The 14,000-nt window shown below is 39.5% G+C and overlaps 1 protein-coding gene across 4 annotated transcripts in view; it reads left to right on the top strand.

Annotated features, from left to right (window-relative positions):
* LOC101163306 (beta-1,3-galactosyltransferase 1) overlaps positions 1-14,000 on the top strand; it is a 148,569-nt gene that overhangs the window by 109,644 nt on the left and 24,925 nt on the right. The window contains exon 4 of one of the 4 annotated variants that reach the window (XM_023965358.2): positions 7,205-7,339. The exons of the other annotated variants lie outside the window; for them this stretch is intronic. The gene's annotated coding sequence lies outside the window, so the exon portion shown is untranslated. The remainder of the gene's footprint in view (positions 1-7,204; positions 7,340-14,000) is intronic. 4 annotated transcript variants of the gene reach the window in all.

Genomic DNA, 14,000 nt, shown 5'->3' with positions numbered 1-14,000 from the left:
GATAAATCATGTAATAAAATGGTTACAGTATAATCGGGGTGGGATTATATAAGTTCGCTTCCTCCCACTCCCTTTCAAGCAATATTTATTAATATGTCTAATTATCCTAAGTTTGATTAGTTACTGTATGAATGTATAACTGATGTTTATATTGCTGTTGTGTATTATTTCTACTTAATTGCTTGAAATAAACCATTTCAAATCAAAATTATAACTTTTTAAAGTGACAATTACAGTTGCAAAGAAAACATATGTTTTCTTGTTAATCTAACATAAATCCTTTTAAATTTGATTCTGTCAGGTTAGATTATATGGACAGTGTTTAAGTCATGATGTATAGTTGACCAATCAGATATTTCAAGTCAGATTCCCCTTAGATATGAATAAATACACACAAATTTTTTTATTTTATTTTAAGAAATTAAAAACGTTTATGCTCTCGCGGGCCACACACAATGACATGGAGGGCCACATTTGGCCCCCAGGCCTTGAGTTTGACACATGTGACCTATGCATTCTGTTGCATCTTTAGGGGCGGCCGTGGTGCACGCTTCAACACACGTTTGATCTGCCCGCCTGCCCATGTGTTGAAGCGTGCTTGGGCAAGACACTGAACCCCACATTGCACCTGGTGGTCATAGGTTGGCGCCAGTGAATCAGATTGCAACTGCAGTGCTAAGTTAACGCTTCCCTCAGTAACGCGCATTCAAGCAATCCTTATAATAAAAAGGGAGGAAATGGGCATTTTTTTGGCTCTTGTGTTAAAAACTCTTGAATTACAGCTTCAAGACTCAAGTTTTTAAGACTGTTTTGTGCCAACCAATCACCCCTAAATTGCAGACGCTTGTTGACGCACCACAACTCTCAGCACAATTTACGTGATTCCCGTGAATAAGCTGATTTGCTCACAATAAAGTTGCTTTTAATACCAGCTTTGCACCATTATGCAGCACTTTACGCTAGCATGACGGTGCATAACCATGTAAAGCTGCTTTTCTCCCCTTCAAACTACTTTCACTCCGCCCATGGCAATGTGCATTAAAGCGACCAATTTCAATAAAAAGTTTATGTGAATATGCTTAAATGCCTGTTATGGCCTCCAGTGTTCAAAACGTTCACGTGTCGCTATGCAGATTTTTAGGATTGTACAAAATGCGCATCCATTGAACATGTGTTGAAGGTTAAACCAGTTGAACATTGACCAGTCAGGGTCTTGGATTTGGTCGTGACAATTGGATGGTGTCCCTTTTAATTCATATAAGTTGTTAACTATTTGAAAGTTGAGCATGGGGAAAAATGAACAATTCCGGTTTGTGCCCTGATGGAAATTTCAAATATCAGAAAAGAGCTGGGGGAAAAAAGCCAAGAGACAGATTCGTGAGATTTGCACCAAGCATCTTCCAAATGTAGGTGTTTGGACACATGAAGCACATTTACAGACTTTTCATTGGAAGTGGTTGCTTGAATGCGTGTTTTCAAGCCCGGTGTAAACGTGGCATTAGATTTGCAACAAACTGCTATTTAGCAATTATAAATCCATTGTCATTTTATAATGTTTTGTGTGTTTTGTGGAGCGCCACTTTGAGTTAATAATTCCATAATTGATCAGAATTAAATTTACATCAAAGTTCGCGTTTCTTTTTTTTTCTCAGTGTGCTCTTGGGAAATGCTCCTAACCACATATTGACCCCAACATGACCGATGAAGCAGTGCTTTGCTGGCGAAAAGAAGATACTGTGCAGTATGAGATTGTAATTGTGGTTTTGAGCGGTCAAACATCACCAGAAAACGTCCCACATGAACCCACACAGCAGTTGTTTCTGTGTTTGTGTCTTGTCCCCGAATGGCAGAACATTTCTTGGATTTTGTTCCTGCTGTTGAAACGTCAGGCCAGTCACTCCACTGCTGCTGCTGCTGCTGAAGTAAAAACTCTCTCTTTCACAGAAATAACCAACAAATTCTCATCTATATTTGCCTCTAAAATTCTGCCTAGATTTGGGTAAAATATCAGAAATAATTGGCCATTAGCGTGCCTAGGAAAAAGGATAATGAAGGTTTTTTTTTGTTGTTGTTTTTCTGCAGACGGGCATAAATGTGTCTGTATCGGTTTGTGTTTGAGGCGGCGGTGCTCGTGGAGATGCAGACTGGTTATTAGCACACAGCGGGTTGCTGGCAGCGCATCAGACTTTCCTACAGCGAAGCCCCGTGAACCTGGGCTCATTATGGCGCCCGGGTTCAGATCTCGGCATAAGTCCGCTCGCCGCCGCGTGGCTGTTGGTTATTGGCAAACGCTGCAGATGAGGAATCAGGATAACAAATCTCATTAAAGGGAAGTTGGAAGAGGAGCGAAGCTCAAACAGGAAGAAGTAAATAGCAACAAGTTGAAGGAAGATCATTTCAAGTATTTGAGTCACCAAAGTAGTTTTAATGGTGTTTATTTAATTATTTATAATTTAAAGTTTTTGGGTTTTTTTATTTAATAAAAAACTTTTGCAAGTACTTCTTTTTAAGCTAAGTAATGTTTGTTGAGATTAATTTGTCAAACTTAATTCTTTTATATATTTTTTTGGTCTCTTCTAAAAAAGAAAAAAAGAAACGGTTTTACTGCCATTCAGTTAATAAAGTTTAACCCTTTAATACTAGAGATGTCGCCAGCAACACACAAAAAAACCATCCTCTTGAAAACATGAAACAGTGGTCTCCAACTCCCAAGCTGCAGGCCGGTAACAGTCCATGGGACATTTGCTACGAGGCTGCATATAAAAAAACATTTTTGTTTTTCAGTTTTATTTAGCATCCCATTCTAAAAGGAAGTTTTATTTCGGAAAACGACTGGATTCTCCCCCACCACATCAGATTCAGTCTGGACGCATGTCAAGTCGCTCTGTGATGTGACAAAAATCCATCAGCAGTTATTTAATTTTTTTTTTAAGTTGTTATTTCGACTGCTAAATAGAAACTCCCAAGTTAGCAAACATGATTTGAAAAGTTTTTTTATTGCTGAAAGCAGCTGCTGAGGAAGCAGAAGAGCCTTTTGATTGGACTGGATTTGGATTTGATGGCTTTAGGGGGGTGTGAACGTCAAATTATTCAGCAGTTTCCTGAATATTATCCATTATTTGCTTTTCAGACAGCAAATAGATAGCTGATGTGACGTTCAAACCGCCCTCGGCAACAAGTGTCCAAGCGGGCCACTTCTGATAAAAAGTCTATGTAATTGTGGGCAAACGCCGATTTCAGGTTTCCACATTCAAAACTCATGTTGGTGTTTTTAAAACAGTTTTTAGGCTCTAAGCACAAAGCGTGCGGTCATTGAGAACTCGTTCAAAGTTAAACCAGGTCTAACTTTGACCAATCAGATTTGAACTCAGATTTGGTAGTGACAATTGGATGACGTCCCTTTTTTAATTCACGCAAGTACCAATAGTTTGAAAATTGATCTTGGAAAGAGAAATTAATAATTGCAGTTTGTTCGTGGCCGGAATAATATGACAGAGTCCTTCGTATATCGGAATAGAGCTTTGAAAGAAAAAGCCTGGAGCAAGATTTGTACCACTTCAACATTTTGCACCAAGTCTTTTCCAACTGTGGGTAATGGACATGTGTTAATAAACATTACAAAAAGCAAAACAAGAAGAAGCCCCTCCCTGCATGATAAACCGGGTTAAATGGGAATAGAATACACGTCACGGCCTGGTGTGTCTGTAGCTTCCGGGTTGATAGAATCAATACCCTAGTGCAGTCCTTCTCAAATAGTGGAGCAAAATCTTATTTATAGTTACCGTGGCAAATGGGGTGGGGTGGGGGGGCATTTTCTTTTTCCTAGAGGGAGCTTAGCAAAAACAACTGATAGGCACCGCCCTAGAGGTAATAAACCACAAGTTTCATTCATAGTTACACTGTATCCCTACACAGCTTATTGCTTTAACAAAATAAAAAAACAAAGCATTGTAAAGCTAGATTTGTCCTCTTTTTTTTAATATTTATACAGCCCTTGCAAACCCTTTCTTGTCAGTAACGAACGCCACCGATCACCCAGAGGATCAGTCAAAGGCAGGACAGCTTTTCACAGATAAGCAGGCCTCTTTTATCTCGGCTTCTCTTGCTGTCAGCCGCACTTCTATCGTGTAATTAAATCTAACTGCACACTCGCTGCAGTACAGCTTGATGGGTCCTGCTAATTGGTTCCACATTAGAAGCCATAATTACTAGCCGGCTGGTGGAAAATGTGTTTTACATCTTCACCGTTGCTAATTTAAAAAAATATATTTTTTTAAAAGAGAAAGCGCTCTACATCCTCACCTCCACGCTTCCATGTGTTCAGTCAGGTCTACCGTGCTACTTTCATTGAAATAAATCCGATTGGCAGCTGTCATTGCAGAGCGTGTCAAGTGTTTTTGGTGGAGAATGAGCTCTAACACGGTTGCTGTCATGTCCTGCTTCTACCTGTAGAGACAAACTTGCTGAGCAACCTCTTCCCATCAAGATCATCGCGTAAAGACTCTCCTGTTGAGAGATAAGGTGAATGGCATCGCCCACATCCCTGCCATGTTATCTGCAGAAGAAGGTGATAGGATGCACTTGCTCTAAAGACTCCCTCTGCAAAAATAAAAAAAAACCTTCACTTCTGGAGACTTTACTACAGTTAAGTCTAATCTCCTCCTGGACCAAATGAAACTGCAGAGACTCTGATCTGCTTACACTTTGAAAGAGGAAAAGCACTTACAAAGTCTTGACGGGCTTTAATTTCAAGTTTTAAGTAAACTGCACGGGGAAAGCTAAACGGCTCTCCCGAGCTTTCATGCATCAGCCGCATCAGAAACACTTAGGAGTTAAATCAGGGCCGTGGAGGCAGGTTTTTACCGAGTCATGAATATGCAGAAGCTTTGCAGGAAGGACGTTGAAGTATCATGGGAAACAGGAATCGGACTGTTTCTTTGCGTGGGTAAGAAGTTTGAATCACAAATTGAAGAAGATCCTTTTTTGCCACATTCAATTAGTTTCAATCATAAGGGGAAAAACTGTTCCCGTTTTAAGTAAGGGGCCAATACTCGAACCTTACGAGTACATGTGACTGATGTGTGTCATTGATGTGTGCAGGAACTGGACAAACTCTGGCAAATGTTCAAGATTCTGGTTTAAATATTGGTATTTGAGTTCCCAAAATCCCTTCTTTTTCTTGTTCAAATCAAAGCAAACAAGCAAAGATAACCTCGAAGTGCTTTACCGAAACATTTTCCAATTTAATAGCCAAAAGACCAAACAAAAGAAAATACAGACAATGCCCCCTCCACGCACACACTCTCGCACCACATAATGAATCAAAAAATGATTCACTAAGATGCAAATTAGAAATTGTTTTTGATGCATTGTAAAAAGCAGGGGTGTTCATACAATTTTCAAAGAAGATTTTAAGATCTGCTCAGTTCTGGTGAAAAAGTTTGAGGGCACCGTTTGGCCTGAAATTCTATGAACTATTTTAATTATATGAAAATAAATTTAAATATATAATAAACATTATTATCCAATGGCAATACTTTTCATATTTTCACATAGACAATGATTAAGTTTTAACCAAAATGACTTTTAATTTGTCACGTTTTTGCACCATTCTTTCCCAGTAAGCTTGTCGTACTCAGCATTTCTTGTCTCGTTGTCCTTCTTGATATTGAACTCCTTGAAAGGAGCCGCTGTTGTTGTTGTTTTTTGGCATATCCCCTAAGGGGTCCCCACAGAGAATCAGCTTTAGCTAATTCACACCTTTTGGGTTTTGGCAGGGATTTGTACGCTGGATGCCCTTCTTTACACAACCCTGTATTTTATCCAGGCTGGGGACGCCACAGGGCAACCTAGAGTTGGACCTCCTTGTGGTTACATAGTTGGGCAGAAGTGCAAAATCTCTTGCCCATGGACCCTCCCTGGATGAGGCTCATTTGCGCCCCCTGGGAATAGAACCCTTGTTTCCCATGCACCAGTCCTACACAGCCAACTGAGCCATCCAGCTGCAAAAAATGTCAGCTTGTCCTGAAAGCAATGGCCCTCACTGTCAACTTTTCTTTTATATTTACTGTTGACATTTCAGAAATGAGCTAGAAAGTGGGACTCACAACGGTGTTGCTACAAGTTTACATTGACTTAAAACAGAAGTTCACCAACCACAATACAATCAAAAAATCGTACAAATATTTTTTTTTAAATGCTGGTGGCCTCATGTGATTGATTTGATGATAGGAGCCTGCAGGCCGGTGAAAACTGGAACGCAGGCCACATTTTGCCCATGGGCCGGACTTTGGACATGCCTCATCTCAAGGCATATGACTTTCCTAACAGCCAGGCTGCACGCAAGGGACACCAAAGGATCTGTCGTTCAAACAGTACTAACAGGCTTCCCCATTTGCAGACAACCCATATCCACCTGTAAGGGCAGTTATGACCAAGACTTTACTTCAACCAATCATGAATTAGACATTTTTTAACCCTTTACTTTTTCCATTGGGTTAAACATGTGCAATCTCTGTCAGTCAGGAAATCCAGTCAGATTCCTCACTTTTGATTGCATTGCCTCCAGTTGCATAATGTGTGCAGGGACTCATTTCCATAACACACTGTCAATTTATATACAACTAAGTCAACATTGTAAATGCAGCATTACCTCATGTTGCATGGCCATTGTTCAGTATTGCATATCCAGCAGGGATTTTTGAGGACCTGCTCTGAAAGTGAAGAGCTGCACCACCCATCTTTGTTAATGTGCTCTTGCAGATGTGGAGTATCTGTCACATATTGCCGATGCGGCTGTCATCTGAAAGCCGGGCCGCGGCAGTTATTATCTAAACTCTGGGTTATTAAGCCGCACATTTTCTCATTCAATCGTAAAATGTCAGAATATTGAATAATACCAATCATTTTGGTCCGTAGTAATGCATTTAGAGATGATCAGTCAAGCCTGGCAAATCGTAACATAATGCATTCAAATTCTCTTAATTGCATTGACAGATCGGACAATATTGCTCTTTATTTTTGGTTGAAATTGTACCAGCTGTAATTTAAATGAATGAGTAACAGCTGCTTTAAACCCTCATAAACTGGTGAACCATAAAAACATCGTTGGTTTAATTTTGCTGATGACTTTGTCCTGTCTGGCTCTGCACATCTTTGTTTTTGCACTAAAAGTACCTTGCCATTGCCTCTTTGTGATCAATAGACTCTCCCCTCCCACTTGAATCCAAATAATCCTGACCTTCACCTTCCACAACCGGAGCTCTTCTCAGCCCTTCACTCTGTGTCTTTTGTCTGCTGGAAGAGCGACGCACACAAACTGCAGTGCTGGCAAGCCAAGGTTTGTTTTTTATTACCCAGTCATAAACTGTCACATTCTAGTTTTAAAAGCTTGTGGAAGTTTTAAGGTTGATTAACGTATTACCAAAGAATCAAAGCAGAACGTGATGAAGACAAATCTTTTTGTGACTTTGGCTACATCTGCCTCTGGAACATAGAAAAAGGCTCAGCCAGCATTAGTCAATAAAAGTGATGGGGTGGGACTTAATATTTACCAAACCGTTGATGTGTTGCGGTTAAATTTACACCATGATCTTTTCCTCTCTGATCAAAGAAAAACTTCAAGTTTTATAATTGTCACCAAGCTTTTGTAAACCTGTCTAGGACAAGATCGTGTCTGCATCAAGAGACTAAAGCTTTATTTTATAAAACCTTGTACTATCCAGTTCTTTGAAAACATGATAGGCCTCAATCCATTCAAAGATCAAGTGTTGCTGCAAGAGAACCAAGTAACAAAACGAGACAAACAGTTGGTAGAGCTTGTCGAAGAGGATGTAATGTATTTTGTGTTATACATTTGATTTTAATGTTTTCTGACATCAAGAATTGTTTTGTTTTTTTTGTCCAACAATGAAGACATAAAAACTATTGCCATTTTTATACAAACCTCTCCTTTTGACTTTAATCAAAGGGTTATACCACACTGAATTGACGCACCCTTTGGCATTTCGATCCTATAAGAATCCATCATAGGAAACAATTACAGCCATGTTTGATCAAAAGTGGCGGACGGCGGTATTGAACTTTGTGAGCCATGCAGACATCTTAAAGGCCACTGTCTATTCCAACCATTCAATCATCAGAGGGTTTGCTGAACGATAGACTATACTAAAGCTAACCATAACCCAAGTTAGATTTTAATTAAAACACACTGTGCATAATGAGTCGACTGCACTGTTTAAACTACTTTTAGCTAAGGTGACAATTGTAGGTCACTCAATATGTTCTGCTGACCATTGCAGTGCTCAAATCCATTTAACAAAGTACTTCCTGAATGTAGCATCTGCCTCCAAGAAGGCTTAGAAAACCATAGAGCAGGCACTGATGTATAAAACATGTGACCTGCTGAGCTTTGAGTCTTTAAATACCAGTATGATAGCATTCAGGAGCATCTGTGTGGTATAAACCCAATTTATGAAGACCCAAAGCTACAACTGCCACATCCTAAATGTGTCAGTGGTAGCTTTTATGAAGACATATACCAGTAGAAACAAGAGCATGGTCAATCAACAAATTCACACTACCCTCGGCAACACGTATTCAAGTGACCATTTCCATTGAAAAGTCTATGTAGAGCTATTTGGGCTGCCGCATTCACAAATAGCTACGCAATTTTCTGCGATAGTTTTTGGGCTCTGCGGACAGAACACTTGTCCATTGAGCACCCGTTATAAGTTTAACCAGCTAATCTTTGAACAACTAGGGACTGATTTGGTAGTGATGGATCTGTAGCATCCGTTTTGATTCACTCAATCCAACTGTTGGTAAATTGATCATGGAGAAGAAATTAATAATTGCAGGTTTCTCCCGTCTGGAATTATATGACGCCAAGTTTTTTTATATATTGGGATAGAGCTGTGAAAGAAAATGCCTGGAGCAAGATTCAAGAGATTTGCACTGCCTCGATATTTCACACCAAGCCTTCTTCAGCTTTAGGTGCACTAGTAAATGCCAGGGAAAAAAAGGAAGAAGCCCCTCCCTGCTTGTCCAGTATGAACACCGTGGGCTAAACGTTCATTCTTGAGCACGTGTCACATCTCCACTGTGTCTGTAGCTTAAGTCGTTGGTTTTTAAAAGCTTTCTGAGAAAATGAACACTCGTCGTAAAACTTCTGAAAGGATGAATAGGTTTTGTGAAAATACCACCTGAACTCTGGTGCAATCTAAGCTAACTAATATGAGGAATAAAGAGCACTTGCAAGTGAATCCTGGTATGTTTCATTACAGTGTGGGTGCAATATCTTTGCCAAAATCTTTAACCAAACGGACCTGATTGGAAATGCTGTTTGTGGTTTTGAAACCTGTTTTACGTTCCTCTTTTTAATGCTACTCACTAAAATTCGAATGAGATCTAAAGAGAGATGCTCAAAGGTAGAACAACTAATTAAGCAAGGCGTGGTTGTTTGGACCTCTGCCACCCTGTGACCCCAGCCCAGATAAGTATAGAAAAATGGTGTTCAAACACTGAACCTGTGTTCTTAAGCTCGTAGCCCCACAGAACGGTGCTACAAAGTGGGGCCAATCTTCTGTTTGTGGTCATTTTCATGGTGGAAGCACCCAAATGGTCATGCCATGGAAATTCCTTCTGAAGTGTAATATTTCCATATTTAAAAGTTACTCCTTTTTTTTATCAAAGACCTAGTACCAATAAAATTATGGAACTTGGAGCAAAGATTGTCGAGCAGCATGCAGTTCTAGATGAAAAGAAAGGAATTGGTCTGAAATTTTGATGGGGGGGGCGTTTCTTTTTGGTCACTATTTGCTGAATCTGCACTTCCATAGTTAAACAAGCTGCTGTTCTCAATAAGCAGAAAAGATTAACTTAAGGTGTTTTTAATTATCGAATGAGAGATGGTAAATACAGATATTTTACTTAATTAAAATGAATGTATTTTTAGCCTGGGGTGTTTTTTGTGTGTGCTGCAGTATAAATGTATTCACCCTCATTGTGCTCCCCCCAGCTTTATGAAACCTTACAGCTAGACAAGGAGTTATTGGATTAGGAGATATTGAACGCACCTGTTTCTCAGACACTTCAAACCTTTAATAGAATTAGCTTTATGGTTTCACTCGCAGTCATTTTTCCATGTTCTGATGCCCATACGAAAGATGTTTCCTCGGTTCTGTTGCCGACAATTAAAAATCTTCCTTCCGTCGGATCATCCACTTCTCTGTACGCCCTCGCCTTGCAGTAGATGAATGCTGATATTATCTTATTTTGTGACGCGCAGAAGATGGATAACCACTCTGCTCCATCCTCTCAAATGTATCATCTCATACAGCAGATGTACGGTTCATAAACCTTTTTTTTTCCAGACACTAAAACAACAGGGGGCTGAGATGAGATGCAGCATGTTGACTTTGAGCAGCAGATTCCCAACTCCCGGCTATTAAAGCCGCCACGTGCCACGCGCCTTCTTCTCGAGCATTGCAGCATAACTCGTTAAGGAAGTACAGCAAAGTTCTTGCAGCCGTGTTTCACCAGCATAGATCCCTCTTTATAAGAAGGGTCTATTTGACTTTAATAATTTGACATTTCTAAATATTGGATTACTTTTTGTGATGACTATGAATCCAACGAACACCTATGATGTTGTTAGAGCTGGTAACGGCTTCAACCTTTGTTCTGTAGACATTTGGTAAATGGTTCTTCATATTTTCTGAGTGATAATCAGTAGCAAATAGGTCAGCGATAACTGGAACATAAGTTGCAGGATGAACCTAAAGAACCAGCAATGTGCGGCCTCGGTCTAAAGCTACATTCACACCGGCCTCTGCAACACGTTTTCAAACATGTAAACATGTGTAAATGAGCATTTCAGGTTTCCTCCTTCAAAATTGGGTGTTCAAATATAGCTACGCAAGTTTTTACAACCTTTTTTGGGCTCTATGTTCAAAGTGCATGGCCATTGATAGTTAAACCAGGTCGAACTTTGACCAATCAAACACTCGGATTTGGTAGGGAGGTCAGTTTTAATTTAAGGAAGTTCTAACTATTTAAAGGTTGATCATGGAGAAGAAAGTAATAATTGAAGACTAATCTAGGACACCTTATGTGTCTAATAGCATTTTTTTTTTTCAAATACATTTCCAACAGCCCATAGGACAGGGGTCTTCAACTAAAAGTTTATAGAGGTCCAGGGGGTTGGGGACCCAGGATTCAATGGGACTAGGCAGCATGTTGAAAAAACAATGAGTTGAGGACACCAAAAACGTCAAAGTGATGTGGAGGGGACACCCAAAATATGTCCATGTATGACGAGTTGGGAGTGAAAATATGTTGATTGCAGGACAGCGCCTGAACACCAGTCTAAATTGTTTTTGTCTCTTTTCCCTCAGCCCAGTAGCAGTTTCTAGTTTCACCGGACACAAGCACACACCCAGGCAAAAATATCATTCACATTTCATATTTTGTTTCATTCTTAGGGTACACACTTGGTTTTAAACAGAACCTTACTCACCATCTAAGTTTTCCTCCACAAACAGCCAAACCAGAGCAATGACAACAAGAGCTCACCAACATAAGGGGAAGAAAAAGAGGCTCTGAGATGTAGTAATTAGCAATAGAAGCCATATAATGGTAAAATGGCATGTGGTGCACCTTCATATAGCCACAGGGACACCTAACCTTTTCCTGTGAGTCTTGATTAACGGATACTGCTGTGGTCTGTGGTGTCCTGTGGTTCTCTGCGCTCAAGGGGGTTTCTTCCATATTTAAGTAAAAGTAGCTGTTTTACTGTACCAGTCAGAAACCTACGACTTGTCAAAATCAACCACAGAAACTCTCAGTCCCAGTTATTGGACAGACCATTGTAAGTTTTGACAGAACTCGTGGTTTGCCTTGATCTGGGCTACCCAGCACTGCTCTTCAAGATCTACTACTACTACTTCTGCTTTCCTACACAAGGATTGTTGAATCATTCACACTTGGAATTGTCTGATCCAACCAATCCGAAGTGAGTAGGAGGGGCATAAACTGGGTAGTAGATGTTGAGGGATAGGAATGTCTCTTATATAATTTATTTTGTGAGATTAGGTTTGCAGAACTTGTCGTGAACAGGTTCTGTGGCTGAAACCCTAATCCTTAGCCCTCCACCACCGTGCCTGACAGTTTGGAAGCCTTTATAAGTAGGGTTTTTTTTTATACTGGACTCTGCATCAAATTGAATACATACATGATTAAAATGAAACTTTGAAATAATGTTTAAGACATTGCATTTAAACCTGTTTTTTTTTTTTTTTTTTTTTTTTGTTCTCATCAAACTGTTGGAGCAACTTTTTGAGTTATCTTTACCCTGTCAGTTAAAATTAGAGACCTGGACCCATTTCTCCATTTGATGAAGAGTTTGGAATCAGTGAAAGCATGGATTTCTTTCTTTTCAACCTTTGTACTCCCTGCCAGGAATTAATCTATTAATTTGTACCTTTAATTAAAAATAAATTACAATGAGTCTTGTCGCAAATAGCAATTAGCTGAATGAAGCCAGTGATAAGATGATCTGTAAACTTGTAGTATTGACTGTGGGGGTTTTAATTAGTGATTTAATGAAAGCTGCAATGCAGTCTGGGTTATTGACTGGAAATGAAGTCCTGTGGCATTAAGTGTAAGTCTCTTATGTCTCTGTGTTAGGAGTGCAAGGCAAAGGGAAACCGTTCTCAGTGGGACCATGCTGATGTATGTATTGGTCACTTTTGTTACTACTTGCGCTCTTTGTTGGCTACACACTGGAACACTTTATTACTGGACAACATCTTGCATCACTCAGCAGTATGACCAGCTGTGACCCAGTTTAGCAGACATGGAAGGATTCTGCCTCTACGGCACAATGAGGATCGTGCCATTATATAGTGTCTGCAAATCGCAAATTATATTTACATTTTAACCTTTTCTAAAGGTTTAAATGTGGACTTCTTGTTCATGTTCACATTTTTGTAAAATTGCACTTCTTCTAGGAGTCATGTCTAAACTTTCGGCGGGGCCAAGTCTGGACCTGTGGCGGGGCCTAGATCTTGAAGCTACTGTTGTGTGGCACGGCAAATTAACTTCACTGACATGCTAACCAGACTAAACAGTCGGTTTCCTGTATGACTAGAAAAATCAATGTCGCTGCAGATATTTTTATTTACATCATCGATGCAGAATCTACCATCATCTATCCATTTTGTTACTGAAACAGTGTTCGAAAACCTTTTGCCCTTCCGGGAGAAACATCCCGGTCTGACGTCAGCAAATCGACCTGTTCCCAATTAAGTTTACAGAAGTCTACCTGCTTGCTAAATTTTACAGATCTTTAAAAAGTTGTTGAACTTTAAAACGTAAGAAAAGAATAACTTGAAAATGTAATGGGATTTGAGTATTTAGCCTGCCTGGAAACAGCTGATAGATTATGTAAGTTTTTGTGTGGTTTGAATGAAGCAAATAAAAAAGAAATTCTTGTAAGTTTTTATGGTTTTATCCCCAAAAAGACAGCACTATGTGAGAAGTTATTCACCTACATGACAAGTGATTTGTTTCTGGCAAAAACAAAAAAGTTAATAATCCAGTGTGCACATTTATACAAAATAATTGAAAACAAGATGAAATTTAGCCCAAATGTTATTGAGCATTTTGCAAAAATGAATCAATACAAAATCAATTTGTCCAGTCAGGTTTCTTTATCAAAAACATATTTTGCCACCCGTATTTTTCCTCTTTGAAAAAAAGCAAAGTTGGTAAAGGTCCTGCATCTAGTTAAGGTCAAACCTGCAGAGTTTTTTGTAAAACCAACAGAATCTGGGGTCTGTAGGCTTCCAAAGGACTGCAAACATATTATGGTTTTGGTCAATATTTTTGCAATCCAAAGAGTTATCACAGCATTCATTTAGTCTCACTACTTGGATTACATTTTTTTCTTGGGGGATAGGAGGGAAAAATCTCTTCCTAAGCCTCTGGGACAAAAAGCT

The sequence above is a fragment of the Oryzias latipes genome, chromosome 2 (genome assembly GCF_053564925.1).
Source record: "Oryzias latipes strain Hd-rR chromosome 2, Olatipes_Hd-rR_3.1".
NCBI classification, from domain to species: Eukaryota; Metazoa; Chordata; class Actinopteri; order Beloniformes; family Adrianichthyidae; genus Oryzias; species Oryzias latipes.
Note: the sequence above shows the minus strand (reverse complement) of the source record. Positions and strands in the feature narration are given on the sequence as shown.